The following is a 6996-nucleotide window of genomic DNA, read 5'->3' as shown; positions in this document are numbered from 1 at the left end:
GGGGTGGTGTATCTGCATCAGTGTAGTGAAGTGTTGTTTATAGAAGTATGACCAAGAACGACCAAGATGTTTACATGCCACTCTAACAGTTGTCCTTGAAGGGAGCCACAATAAGGGAAAGAAGATAGAGGCACAGCTGGTGAGCTAGATTGGACCCCGGAAGTGAGGGGTGAGGGAGAAGGGACAGAATAATACACTTCTAATACATTTTGACAATCCACGACTAATTTGTTTAGATCTATAGTGCAATCGGTCAGGGCTGAGATCTTATTAGTCAGTCCATCAATCCGGGCCATCCTCTGGTGTAATTCTGTCAGCCGAGTACCTGTCTGGTAAATACTCTGCCTGTTTTCTGACTATGATTCTGCCTCATCCTGAACGGTACTGTTATCTCTGCCAAAACGTTTAACAAACCCTGTCTGAAACCCTGAACATTTCTGCTTACCCGTGAATGACCCTGCCTGACTCTGACTCTGCATTTCTGGAATAAATCTCTTTTTGTAACATCCAAAGCTTGTTTGTACCATGCATGTGGGTCCGCCATCTATGACGTTCTGCCAGAACAATCTGGCTAGAATTGGACCCAGCCGGCTTCAGGGTAAATTCCTAAGTCGGTCTGTCTAACCCAATCAAATTACATGCACCATCTCCTCCCTGACGCAGTGTGTGAAGATTTTTACTTTCTCACACCTGCATCTGTGAGAAAGGAGCACCAAGTCTCAACATACAGAGAGACAAAACACCCCGGCCTTGGGTTTTGGAGGCTAGAGTTGAGAGTCTATCAGGCAGAGACAACCATTGAACAATCTAGGTGAAATGCCAAATGCATACAGTAAGACAAGACATAAAATATTAAATGCAAAACATAAATCATGAATCGTATAATAACTGCATAGAAATAAGGAAGACACAATTTTTCCCATGACAGCTGTTCTAGTTCCTGTCGGCTCCAGTGAGGACGCCGTTCCAGGTCCTGTCGGCTCCAGTGAGAAAGCCGTTCTAGTTCCTGTCGACCTCCAGGAGGAGGTCGTTCCAGCCCCGGTTCCTGCCGGGCTCCATTTATTCCATTTCTGGAATAAATACTTAACAATAATCAGTAATCCGTTTCTGTATATAGTCTCCACCTCACACACTCTCTAGTTGCCAGATTGTTTGCGTGCATTCACCATCATCCAGCATTTTTCTTGTCCTGACCTGTGATTCTGATCTTGTTTTGCCTGCCGTTACCGAGCCTTGCCTGATCCCTGCCTGCATCGTCTGCTGAACCTGTCTGGTAAATAATCTGCCTGTTTTCTGACTACGATTCTGCCTTGTCCTGAACGGTACTGTTATCTCTGCCAACACGTTTAACGAAACCTGTCTGTCCACGGAACTGAGCCTGCCTGAACCCTTGTATTAAACATTTCTGCTTACCCGTGAATGACCCTGCCTGACTCTGACTCTGCATTTCTGGAATAAATCCCTTTTTGTAACATCCAAAGCTTGTTTGTGCCATGCATGTGGGTCCGCCATCTATGACGTTCTGACAGAGGCAGGGAGTAACCGGACAACTAAACTAGCTCACCTTTTAGACCTTTGTGCAAAATCTTAAACGCACCAGAAGCCACAAATGCACGCTGATGGCTCTGTCAATCACCCTGGCTGAAAGAATCAGCAGTAGATTAGCGGACCTCCTCCTGCTCTCTCAACCAGAAACAATTGCGCCACGGGCGAAATGAACCGCTCCGCTCACGTCGGCACCGCTTGCAAAGCTTTAAGACGATGAACAGATGCAACGGGAGTCATGATTCACCAAAGATGCAGCTTTCTTGTTTCTGTGTCGAGAAATCTCCACTCACCTCCACTCATTAAATCTTTTCTGCATTTGTGTTTAGCTGAAATTCAAGCTTGTCAGGATTCACTATAGGTAGGAGAGGCAGGTCTAAATACAGGACTGATTATAAATGTAAAACAGCTTGTGACACGAAGTAACTGTAGAACAAAGCAGGTGAGAAAAGTATATATTTTAAAATAAAACCTGGAAGTGGGTTAAACACAGACGCATGACTCTGCGTCATGCGTCCCCCCCCAAGGGTGGATTCCAGATGGCCCAGAGAACCGGAAAGGCCGACCACAGGAGGGTGGTGCCAGAGAAAGGGACATTTGACATTTTGGGATCTTTGCATTCCACCTTTGTGGTGTATGTTTTGGCCTCCCCAATGCTAGTTGGGTTTGAGTTTTCATCGATTGCTTTCCCCATTATTGTTTTTTTAACACAATAAACTACACAAAAGACAACTCTCATCAGCTTCTTTATTGGAGATCGAGTGAGCTTCACTGACTAAATGCTTTAGCAGAATCACTTGTGGCTACAGTTTAAAATGTTCTCAAATATTCTACAAGGTGCCCCCTTATCTCACCATGAGTGAGAATCTTTACATTCTCACCTCTGCATCATAGGCGTCTTGTTAACAGAGCGGAAGTACTTCTGGCCTCTGTAGTTATGAAGTCCTTTGAGCGCCTCATCCTCTCTTACCTCAAAGACATCACAGACCCCCTCCTGGACCCCCTGCAGTTCACCTACAGAGCCAACAGATCGGTAGACTATGCTGTAAACATGGCTCTCAACTTCATCCTCCAGCATCTGGACTCTCCAGGATCCTACGTCAGGATCCTGTTTGTAGTTCAGCTCTGCCTTCAATACAATAGTTCCATTCCTGCTCCATGACAAACTCTTCCAGATGAATGTGCCTGACTCTACCTGCAGGTGGATGACAGACTTCCTTACGGACAGACAGCAGCATGTGAGGCTGGAGAAGCTTGTCTCGGATACCTGGACCACCAGCACTGGATCCCCCCAGGGCTGTGTTCTTTCACCCCTGCCTGATCTCTGACGGAGATGAGTCAGCCTACAGAAGCGAGATAGCCAGTCTGGTGTCATGGTGCAGCACTAACAACCTGGAGCTCAATGTTTTGAAGACAGTGAGGATGACAGTGGACTTCAGGAGGGACCCAGCCCCCTCCCCCCGGTCATCCTTTGTGACACCCCGGTGACCTCTGTGGAGTCCTTCCGCTATCTGGGCACCATCATCAGCCAGGACCTCAAGTGGGAGCAGAACATCAGCTCCATCACTAAGAAGGCTCAGCAGAGGATGTACTTCCTGAGGCAGCTGAAGAAGTTTCACTTCCCTGTGAGGATGTTGGTGAGCTTCTACACTGCTGTCATTGAATCCATCCTGACATCCTCCATCACAGTTTGGTTCGCTGCGGCCATGGCCAGAGACAAGGCCAAGCTGCAGCGCGTCATCCACTCTGCGGAGAAGGTAATCAGCTGCCACCTCCTGTCTCTCCAGGAGCTGTACATCTCCAGGACCTGAAGACGGGCAGGCAGCCATGATCAGCATCAGGAGCAGGACCTTGCGCCACAATAACAGATTCTTCCCAACTGCAGTCAGCCTGTTGAACAGTGCCCCCCCAACCAAAAGACTATCGCTGCCACTTACAGGCCCCACCATCCCAGTCCACCTGCGCATCCACTTCACTCCACTGTATATAGTCTGTTGATAACTTCATTTTAACTTTTCCTTAATTGCACTATTCAAATATGGTACCATGTTATGTTGTATGCTGTACTGGCCTCATGTCCTGTTGTATGTTGTGCAGTCACCATGTCATGTTGTATGTTGCACTGTCACCATTTCCTGTTGTATGTTGTATGTTGCACTGTCACCATGTCATGTTGTATGTTGTACTCTTCTACTTTTTCTTATGCTGAGATGCACCACCTGCCAACACCAAGTCAAATTCCTCGTTCTGTAAAGTGCGCTCTACACAACCTGGCAATAAATATGGCTGCAAGTGTCTGATGATCCATGTACTGAGATTTGACGGTTGCGGGAAGGTGAAGCAGGATAAAAGATTTCTAGTTCAGTCCAGCCCTAAATCTAAGTTACTGGTTCTTGGACTGGTTACTGACCAAGTTCTTCCATCAGCAGCATGAGTTGAGGATGAAGCCAGTGTGTTACTACGGGTACATCCATGATCCCACTGACTTCTGAACGACTTAGAAAGCACCAATGGAATGATTCTGTTGGGTTGCTGATCCAGCCCCATTTAAAAGGAACAGACCACTGAGAGCTGGAGCCTGGAGTAGAGGCCGACCCATGCTCTGACACGTAGCAGGGACCGACTGTGAGGAAGAGCCAACCCCATGACTCATCAGTACACTCTGTGAACTCTGAAATTGTGAAAGAATACTGTTGTGTTGCATGGACATCAGTTAGTAGCACGTAAGTAGGAAGAAGAAGCCCTTTTTGTTGTAAATTTTCTTAAGTAGGGTGATTAGTTAAGTAGGGTGTGGAAGGATTTGTTTTGTTTTTTATTTTGGGCACTGCTCCCTTTCGAAGCAAATAAATGCTACCAACATATTCTGGTTATTTGGGCTTGATGGGAGGGGAAGACAGCAACTCTGTTGCGTCTTTGCCCCAGACCAAGGCGTAACAGCCTTGATCAGTGAAAAGGGATTCTCTGTAACATGCAATGTTGATGCGATGTCAGATGTTGAACCTGGGATCTGCCGGAGCCATTCTCCCGGTTTTAATCCTCGGCCTCTTTCCTTCCGCTTAGGGTACAGTCTCAAGGTGCTGGATTTGGGGTAAAACCTTCTGTGCATTGTGAGGTGCTTCCTTGTCTTTATGTCAGTGGCTTCTATCTCTATCTCCTTCTATCTCCTCATACAGTTTGAATGACATTCCAATGTCTTGGCTGTGTATCCTGGTGGTATGTATCAGCAAGTCGATATCTTGTTCGCTCTTGGCATAAAGCTTGATGTCATCCATGTAGAGGAGGTGGCTAATGCTTGTGCTATTCCGTTATCATTACCCGTAACCAGTGTTGATGATCATCTGACTGAGGGGGTTCAGGCCTATGCAGAGCAGCAGTGAGGACTGAGCATCTTCTTGGTATAAGTCGCACCTGTTGTTGGTTTGTGTGATCGGCTTGAAGTTGGCCTCTAGGGTTGTTTTACACTTTCCCATTGAGTTCTGGATGAAGGTTTTTAGAGTCCTGTTTATCTTCTATAGTTCCAAGCAGGGTTGCATGAAGTGAATGTGGGAACTATGGATACTACGAAAGCCAACATCTAGGCTAACACTAAAATAACTAACCTAGTGTGTCCTACTACAAGGTTAGTAAAGCTCCACAAAGGTTCCACAAGGTAAAGGTAAAGGTTCCACAAGGTGACTCTTATGGAAGTCCCTGATCAGATCTCAGTCCATGATCTGAGGGGCCGGGACCCAGGACCAGTCCTCTGGTCCATAGCCCTCTTAGTCCACCAGGTACTGAATGCTTCTCCCATGCCGTCTAAATCACAGGGATCTACTGCACTGTGTAGGCCGGTGAGCCCTCGATGATCCAGAGAAGAGGAGGGACGTCAGCGGGGGGCTAGAGTTTGCAATCTGAAACAGGTTTAAGACATGACAACACAGGATGGACCTTCATAGAGCGAGGGAGGGCCAGCTTCATAGCACTTGGGTTGATAACCTTCAGAATGGCGAACATAGGCGCCAACTTTCTCTTACCGTCTTACTGTAGTAAATTCTAAAAAATTGGAGAGTCAGACGTTGTCCCCGACCGTATACAGTTGTGGCAATTGATTCGTTTTCATTTGTGACACGTTATCACCTAATTTTCAACATGCAAGAGTGTATCTTACTTCTTTTTGGCCTGTAGATGCCAATTGGCTCCCACTTTTGGTCCTAAAAGGCTGTAGTTAACTGTGTTTTATAGGCTCTTCTAGGGTGACTGTTGACCAGGTCTTGGGTGATATAGTGGCTAAACCACAAGCCTTCAAAGCTTCCTATCCCGGGTTTGAGAGCAGGCTTTCAATTTTAATTATTGGAAAAACAGCTTCTTATCATTATCATTTGACCCATGAGACAATATTACACAACATCACCGTAGTATTTAGTGCATGGATCACTAAGACTATAATATGAAATGCTGGTCATCTGTGGCAGAGGTATATAGTATTTATAAGTTATGGCAGTTTCAAACTGAAATAAACAGATACAGTACAGGCTTAGACAGATTTTGTTCGGCGGTGCACGCTCCCATGTGCAGCGGTCGATTTGTGTCGAACAAGCTGCTGGCGAAGCTGTGTAGCTGTATGCCTTCACTTTGGACGATGTTTTCTGCTGCAATTCATAAAAGGGAACCAGGTAGCTCTCAACAGAACTTAAATTTCTGAAAAAACAACATTGGTATTTCATTATTGTCAGTTTGCCCACAACACAATATCACAAAATTAATAAATTAGTTAATATACACAATTAATATATTCAATATATATAATAATTATATAAACACCCGACCTTCAATGTTAAAATATGGTTGACATAATGTCAGTTATTATTGTGACGTTGATGCAATGTTGAAACATTTCTATTATTTCTATTTTTCTATAATTACTATTGCAACACATCATCAATAGGGTAAAACTAACCTGTCTCACAACGTTCTAATACGTTGACAGCAAGACATTGAAACGTTTCCCCATCAACCTTGATTCACCTTGGAAAATGAAAACATAATCCAATGGTCAATTAGCTATAGTCATGACACTGGTTTAAACTATGATTCAGTGTTGAAATGCCTGCTGGGAGCAACTATTACCTGCAGTAGCAAGTAAATGCATTTTATTTGTATTTAGAGCAACACAGTGAACAGTGTGGAATGAAGAACAACAGGCCACAGAACCACTTTTCTAATCAAATACTAATAACAAAAATAATAAAGCATGTAAACTATTGGATGTTTAAAAAAATGATACTAAAGACTGTTGAGGAAAAAAAAAGTGAAAAACAGCTTTAGAGAGCAACAGCTCAACAGGTTTAAAAACTCAGATGCTGTGTTTTGGTCCAATGTCTCCATGTGGTGGATAATAACAAGTACTACAATGCAAACTATACTGTATCAACACATATTTACCACTATCAAAATAAACATTGACAATCATTC

The sequence above is a fragment of the Betta splendens genome, chromosome 19 (assembly GCF_900634795.4).
Source record: "Betta splendens chromosome 19, fBetSpl5.4, whole genome shotgun sequence".
NCBI lineage: Eukaryota > Metazoa > Chordata > Actinopteri > Anabantiformes > Osphronemidae > Betta > Betta splendens.
The sequence above is the reverse complement of the archived record's forward strand: the minus strand, read 5'-3'. Positions refer to the sequence as shown.